Source organism: Cervus canadensis, chromosome 25 (assembly GCF_019320065.1).
Source record: "Cervus canadensis isolate Bull #8, Minnesota chromosome 25, ASM1932006v1, whole genome shotgun sequence".
Classification (NCBI taxonomy): domain Eukaryota; kingdom Metazoa; phylum Chordata; class Mammalia; order Artiodactyla; family Cervidae; genus Cervus; species Cervus canadensis.
The window spans coordinates 35,985,770-35,994,048 of NC_057410.1; the positions used below are offsets into that span (position 1 = coordinate 35,985,770).

Genomic DNA, 8,279 nt, shown 5'->3' on the forward strand with positions numbered 1-8,279 from the left:
AATAATGAGAGAATTTTAGTTTGGAGGAGGGATATCTCAGCTTTTGACACAGGAAAGAAAGGTTTTGATGGGTATGGATGTACCAAACTTAAAAATTGTCCATTCTTTAAAGAAAATTTACTGCTTGAATCATCTCTTATATAGAAGTTGTCTTAACATTTTTTCCATAATTTACTTGGAGCACTTTTTAGTGTTATATGAAATAATGGTGCTTCTTATAATCAATAGTCACTTAGATTTGATGAAATTGTATCAGTAATTGAACGTCCCCATGCTCTTCGTATTCAGAACAGATGAAGTAAGAGATGCAGAGAGGTCGTTTGCCAGTAGGAATGGGGTTGAAATTTAGATAAGGTCAGTTCAGCCCTCTGAACTGATCTCATCTATATTTCAACCCTTCTGAGTGTCTCTGGCGGGTATGGGGTTTGATTCTATAAATGCGATTTCGCCCTTCCTACTGTCTGGGTGGGGCCTCTCTTTTACCCTTGAACATGGGATATCTTTTTTTGGTGGGATTCAGCATTCTCCTGTCCATGGTTGCCCAGCAGCGAGTTGCAATTTTGAAGTTCTCGCAGAAGATAAGCACATGTCCTTCCACTCCATCATCTTACAGTGGCAAACGACCTCACTATATCTCTTACTTCATCTGCTCAGAACACTAAGAACATGGGGATGGTCAAACCATTACTGATACAATTACCCACCAAATTTCATCACATCTAAGTGGTTACTGATTCTCAGAAGCACCATTATTTCACATAACACTAAAAAAATGCTTCAATTATGGAAAAAAATGTTGACAATTCCTATATAAAAGATGGTTCAAAAAGTAAATTGTCTTTAAAAATTGACTCTTGGCTCCACCAGTTACTGTGCTTCCCTGATAGCTCAGATGGTAAAGAATCTGCCTGCAATGCAGGAGACCCAGGTTCAGTCCCTGGTGTTGGGAAGATCCCCTGGAGAAGGAAATGGCTACCTATTCCTGTATTCTTGCCTGTAGAATTTCATGGACAGAGGAGGCTAGCAGGTTACAGTCCATGGGGTTGCAGAGTCAGACACGACTGAGTGACTAACCCTTTCACTTTCACTTTTCACCAGTTACTAGTGAGATCCTTGGTCAAGGTTAACATCCCTATGCTTCAATTTTCTCATCTACAAAATAGAAGTACCTAAATATAAAAGTTATGACCAACCTAAACAGCATATTAAAAAGCAGAGACATTACTTTGTCAACAAACGTCCATCTAGTCAAGGCTGTGATTTTTCCAGTGGTCATGTATGGATGTGAGAGTTGGACTATAAAGAAAGCTGAGTGCTCGCTTCAGCAGCACATATACTAAAAATTGGAACGATACAGAGAAGATTAGCATGGCCCCTGCGCAAGGATGACATGCAAATTCGTGAAGCGTTCCATATTTAAAAAAAAAAAAAAGAAAGCTGAGCGCCAAAGAACTGATGCTTTTGAACTGTGGTGTTGGAGAAGACTCTTGAGAGTCCCTTGGACTGCAAGGAGATCCAGCCAGTCCACCTAAAAGAGATCAGTCCTGGGTGTTCATTGGAAGGACTAATGTTGAAGCTGAAACTCTAATACTTTGGCCACCTGATGGGAAGAGCTGACTGATCTGAAAAGACCCTGATGCTGGGAAAGATTGAGTGCAGGAGAAGAAGGGGATGACAGAGGATGAGATGGTTGGATGGCATCACTGACTCAGTGGACATGAGTTTGGGTAAACTCTGGGAGTTGGTGATGGACAGGGAGGCCTGGCGTGCTGCAGCTCATGGGGTCGCAAAGAGTCGGACACGACTGAGCGACTGAACTGAACTCAACCTATATATTTGGAGACTAAATGAATTAAATGTGTGGGAAAAAATTTAACATGTTGCCTGCACCATAGAGGCTTTGAGTAAAAGTTTGTTGCTATGTTTTTAATTTTATTTTTGGTTTGGAGATATGTGCATGTTTGGAAGGGCTGTGTTTCGTTGCAGTGTTTTAATTTTATTTTTGGTTTGGAGATGTGTGCATGTTTGGAAGGGCTGCCATGGCAAGTGGGAGTGAAACTGCACACCTCAGATGAAATACGAATCTTCCAACTAAAGCTGCATGACTCATCTCCGGACTTAATGAAACTCAAGTTCTTTATGTCTAGGTGCAGAAGGCATTCAGTGAGAGGCAACGTGCTAGGTAAGAAGTAGGTTTATTTATATCCTTTGTAAAGAGGTTGTAGGAAATGGGGCTTGAGAGGATGGTCATGTCCCAGGTCTCACGAAGTTCCTTGGCTTCTTGCAGGAAAGAATTCAAGAATGAGCCGTAGTAAAGTGAAAACAGAGATGCACACTCCATAGGCAGAACACAGGTCCATTTCAAAAGGCAAGAGCAACCCCCTAGTGTGGGGGTGGTTAATTTTAACCAGCTGGATTACTTCCTAGGCTAATGAGTGGGAGAATTGTTCCAGCTATTTGGGGAAAGTGGTGAGAATTTGCAGGAATTGGATCACCACTGACTTTTTCGCCTTTTAGTGTTGGCCTTGGAACTTTCATGACATCTGTAGGTGTGTCATTTAGCACGCTGGTGTGTTACAGTGAGCATATAGCGAGACTCAGGGTCTACTGGAAATCAAATCTGCCATCTTGGGTCTAGTAGATTCTAAGCAGTTTATGCTGTATCCTCAGTAGCTCTGTCTGTCCGCTTATGGTTGTTTCCTGCCCACTTCCTTCCTGCGTCAGGAGAAAGAACTAAGAACAAGAGCAGAACCCCTCTGAGAGTTGAAACAGTTCATCTACAGCATCACTGTTTGCCCAGTGCTGTGAGTCCCCCCCACTGATCAGGTGTAGGGTGGCGATGGCAGGCTGTACCACCTGATGTTTGGCTGAGTGAGGGCAGCAACATGCCACCCATGCCGCCACTGCTGCTGGTCCTTTGCCTACCGTTCTCCTGCCAAAAGAGAGGAGCCAAAGCCCTCCCCAAAGCCCTGTGGCTCCAGCCTCACTTCACTCTGACTCTTCCACCAATGTCATTTCTGCAGTGATGCCTCCCTAGTCACCCTCCTGAGAGTAACACTCTACCTCATTCTGATTGGTTGTTTTTCCTTTTTATTTCTTTTATGTGGACCAGAAAGTGAAGAGGAACTAAAGAGCCTTTTGATGAAAATGAAAAAGGAGAGTGAAAAATCTGCCTTAAAACTCAACATTCAGAAAACTAAGATCATGGCATCCAATCCCATCACTTCACGGCAAATAGATGGGGAAACAATGGAAACAGTGACAGACTTTCTTTTCTTGGGCTCCAGAATCACTGCAGATGGTGACTGCAGCCATGAAATTAAAAGACACTCGCTCCTTGGAAGAAAACTTATGACCAACCTAGACAGCATATTAAAAAGCAGAGACATTACTTTGCCAACAAAAGTCCATCTAGTCAAAGCTATGGTTTTTCCAGTACTCATGTCAGGATGTGAGAGTTGGACTATAAAGAAAGCTGAGTGCAGAAGAATTGATGATTTTGAACCGTGGTGCTGGAGAAGACTCTTTTGAGATTCCCTAGGACTGCAAGGAGATCCAACCAGTCCATCCTAAAGGAAATCAGTCCTGAATCTTCATTGGAAGGACGGATGCTGAAGCTCCAATACTTTGGCCACCTGGTGGGAAGAACTGACTCATTTGAAAAGACCCTGATGCTGGGAAAGATTGAAGGTGGGAGGAGAAGGGGACGACAGAGGATGAGATGGTTGGATGGCATCATCAACTCGATGGACATGAGTTTGAGCAAGCTCCAGGAGTTGGTGATGGACAGGGAAGCCTGGTGTGCTGCAGTCCATGGGGTCACAAGGAGTCAGACACGACTGAGCAACTGAATTGAATTGGACCATTTGGAAGGTCTTTACTGAATTTGTTACAATTTGCTTCTGTTTTATGTTTTGGTTTTTTGACCTCGAGGCGTGTGGAATCTTAACTCCCCAACTAGGACTCGAACCTGCACCCCCTGCATTAGAAGAAAAAATCTCAGCTGCTGGACTGCCAGGAAAACTCCAGCTTGATACTTTCATTGGCACACGATGGCCCTTAGGGGAGAAAAAAATCCTACTTTCTCTCTTTGAGGTTCTCAGCGGGGGTCCCTATAACAAAGGGAAGTTGTTCAGTGTGTCTGACTCTTTGCGATCCCGTGGACTGTAGCCTACCAGGCTCCTCCATCCATGGCATTTTCCAGGCAAGAGTACTGAGTGGGTTTTCTTTCTCCAGGGGATCTTCCCAACCCAGGGGTTGAACCCAGGTCTCCTGTATTGCACGCAGATGCTTTATCACCTGAGCCACCAGGGAAGCCTGTAACAAAGGACAGTTTAAAAGACAAAAGCAAGCAGAAGTTTATTAACATGTGTGTACCTGGGCTTCCAGGTGGCACAGTGGTAAAGAATCCATTTGTCAATGCAGGAGAAGCAAGAGATGCAGGTTCGATCCCTGGCTTGGGAAGATCCCCTGGAGAAAGAAATGGCAACCCACTCCAGTATTCTTGCCTGGGAAATTCCATGGACAGAGGAGCCTGGGGGGCTAGAGTCCATGGGGTCACAAAGAGTTGGACACGAATGAGTGACTAAATAGCTGCAGCAGCAGCTATGCCTCATATACAGAGAGAAACCCTGGGAAGAGTGACTCAGAAGTGGTTTAGAATTTGGACTTAAAGACTATCTTCAGCTCTAACAAAAGAGGAAAGGTGGGAGGGGAGGTGGCAAGTTAAGGGAAGGTGACCAGGGAAATAGAATAAACACGAGTAAGTCTTGTTATGCAGAGTGAAGTCTATGCCTTCCTTCTCTATGGAGAAGAGCTTTCTGTGATTTAGAGTCCTCTTTCCCTAGTACCCAGTGAGAGACACTTTTACAAATGGAGGTTTCTTTTATGAATGGAAATTTTCCTTACAAAAGGGTAATTTCTGCTCTGATTTCAGAGCGTCACTGGTGTCTGCTCTTTCTCAAAATAATCAGTTTACAATAATCCTTATGCAAAAGAGGCATATTTGGGGGCAGCATATTCTGATATCTCATAGCATATAACATTAGAGCACATTTCAATCTGTTTGTGTATTCATCGCCTGTCTTCCTGGTAAGGAACGAGGTGGTGACTTAGTTTTGTTCACTATCTCTAATGTCTGGTACAGAACAGACACATAAATAATTGCTGAGCAAACAAATGAATAAATGAATGAATCAAGGGTGAGGGAGTGATCAGGTCATCATCAGAAGTTGAGGTTGCCAGGGAGGGAAATGCAGCCAGCGGTAGCTAATATCCACTTGCTCATTCATTCAAAGCTATTTCCTGTGCTCCTGTTCTGTACCTACTCTGTTTTTGGTGCTGAAGACCAATCAGCACCAAATCTATCAGAAATAGATACAATTCCTGTTCTCTGGAGTTTATGTTCTACTGCGGGAGAGAGAAAATAAGCCTGATCAATAATTAATTATGTGCTGTGTTCAAAAGGGATCTGAGCTACGGAAAAGTGAAGCAGGACAAGGGGAATCTAGAACACAGGCCAGAGGGCGGGACAGACTGGAAGCTGATCACAGAGAATCTAGGAGCTGCCTGGGTGATGGTTTTTCTAGGCTGAAGGTACAGCTAGTACAAGGGGCCGAAGGCAGGAGCAGGTCTGGTGCCCAAGTAATAGCCAGTCAGCTGGTGTGCCCGCAGCAGAACAAGGTTGGGGTGCGGGGCGACCTGGGGATGAGTAGGGTGCCGATGTTGTTCTGGGCGTTGTCAGATATTGTAAGAATTTGGGCTGTGATTCTGAGGAGTGGGAGACATGCAGGGTTTTAGGTGGTAGAGTAACATGATCTGGGCTTCCCATCATCAAGGACCCGCCTGTCAATGCAGAAGTCGCAGGAGCCTCAAAAGAAACCTGCAGAGAGGGCACCCCCCATGTCCAGAGAGCAACGTGCCAGCTCTGTCTGACCTGAGCGTGCCCGGCGGCAACAGGAGCTGTGCACGCCAGTCTGTGAGCTTGTCCCTCGAGCCTACAGTGTCGCTGCGTTCGCTCACCCCTCCACCTGCGTCATCTCAGGGAGTGAGAAGAGAGTCACCCGAATACCAGGAGCCCCAAGGAAGCTCTGGGGTCGGGTCCCGTCCCCTCACAGCACTTGTGAAGAGAACTGCCCCACCCCCGGCCCCGACGTCTTGTGGCCTCCTGTGTACAGGCGTTTATGACCCAAGGGCAGCCTGTCCATTGTCTAGGCTGTGACATTATCCTGGCCCAGTGACGTTCTGTAACCCATCAGGACTCGAAAATTCTAAGAGATCTCCCTGTTAGTAGTAGCCACAGGAGTCAATGCAGAAGCAGAGGACTCGGTGGGTGGAGACAGGAAAATGGAGCCAGCAGATAGATAAAGGCACGCAGCAGATAGATTGAGAGGGCGCTGGTCCAGGAATGAGGCTGCCCGCGTTGCTGAGCTATTGACAGAAATAATAACAGACATTTCTGTTGCTAGAAATAGTGCATGGGGGTTCCTGCAAGTAGCTCTCACTTTTCCTGAGGTAACTTGAAAACCGACCCAAGCCAAGCTAAAGCATGTTCTCAGTTCATTCCTGATATTTTCAAAAAATACCACCTTCTGCTCTCCATGACTCAAGGGGTGTGGCCCCCTCCCCGGCCTATGCCCTCTGTGAGTGTGGCAGGGCTAGAACCCAGGTTGGGCCAAGTTCACATCTCCTGACTTCCGTCATTAGGATTCTAGATGATGCCTCTCTTTTCTGCTTGTGGTTCAATCCTTGAAAAACATTTAACCCTCTTCTCCACCAGACATTTTCACCTTATTTTTACTGTGATTGCTAACCTAGTCTGGAACTAAGAATCTAAAATAATCCTGGTAAGTTAAAGCTCTGTGTAGATGCACATGCTCAGTCGTGTCCAACTCTTTGCGACCCCATGGACTGTAGCCTGCCAGGCTCCTCTGACCGTGGCATTTTCCAGGCAAGAACACTGGAGTGCATTGTCATGTCCTACTCCAAGGGATCTTCCTGACCCAGGGGTCAAACCCAAGTCTTCTGTGGCTCCTGAATTGGCAGGTGGATTTTTTTGACCACTGAGCCACCTGGGAAGCCCCAAGTTAAACCTACTTTCTAGTATTCAACACAATCCAGTAAACACTATGTGAATATCTATTATATGCTGGGTATTGGGAGCAACTGTGCATAAGGCAGGTAAGTCCTCAGGCAGATTCAGTCTAAAAAAAAAAAAAATAAAAACAAATTTGTAGTCTTATTTTGGGCCAGGTGGCATAGTGCTGTTTATATAGAGCTTTGTTTTGAGGATCATAGAAGAGCAAGGCTTCTTCTTGTGAGCTTAAGAACTTGAAGTTGGTCATTTGCCGACCCAGCAAACTCTTGGAACATATTGCTGATTATTGCTGGAAAAGCTGATTAAAGCTAAAGCCTGTCTCCTTGACTCACGGGCTGAATACTTTATACTGAACCTTAATACTTCCATTAAAGGTTTGAATGTCATTCTTGTTCCTTTAAACATGGCATCAGGCCAAGTCATTAACTTTCTGATAGCCAGTCCTTTCTCCCGGCTATCTGTTCCAGATCTTCACTGGGTCACTCAAGCTGCATGGATGCTTTGATGGAAATTGGGAATGAATACACACGTAGAATATTAAATCTGAAAGGACTTGGCCTGAACAGTTTTCTACCCTAGATAAGTAGAAAAGGAAAACTGAGTAAAATGATGATTTTTCTGCCTGCTTTGTGCCTATGCCGTCTTCTGGGTTTTCTCCAGTTTTATTTTTAAAAATTAACATACAGTAAAGTTGACTTTTTTGTATGTACTGTCTGTCCTGTAAGCTTTAACATGTATATAAATTCGTGTAACCATCACCAAAATCAAGATTCAGAACAGTTCTCTCCTGCCCCAAACACCCTCTTATTGCCCCTTTGCCAGCACACTCTCTCCCCAACTCTAATCTGTCATTCATCACTATGATTTTGTCCTTTAGAGACTTTCATATAAATGGAATCATTGAATAGGTAACCTTTTCAGACTGGTTCCTTCTGCTCAGCTTAATGCCTTTGAGATTTATCAAAGCTGTTGAATGATTCAAAGTTGGTTTCACTATATTGTTGAGTAGTATTCCATATGTAGATGCACCATGCTTTGTTTATCTGTTCACTAATTGAAGGACATCTGGGTTGTTTTCAACTTTTGGTGATTATGACTAGAGCCACTACATAAACACTTAGGTACAAAGCTTGTCTGTTTTTGTAAATGTGTTTATTTCTTTATGGTAAATACTCAATAATAG

General features: G+C 44.4%; 1 non-coding gene across 1 annotated transcript; it reads left to right on the plus strand.

Moving 5' to 3' along the window:
- Positions 1-1,312: 1,312 nt before the first annotated feature.
- LOC122427919 lies at positions 1,313-1,420 on the plus strand. Its single transcript, XR_006265609.1, has one exon. It is a non-coding gene; the product is annotated as a U6 spliceosomal RNA (small nuclear RNA).
- The last annotated feature ends 6,859 nt before the right edge of the window (positions 1,421-8,279 follow it).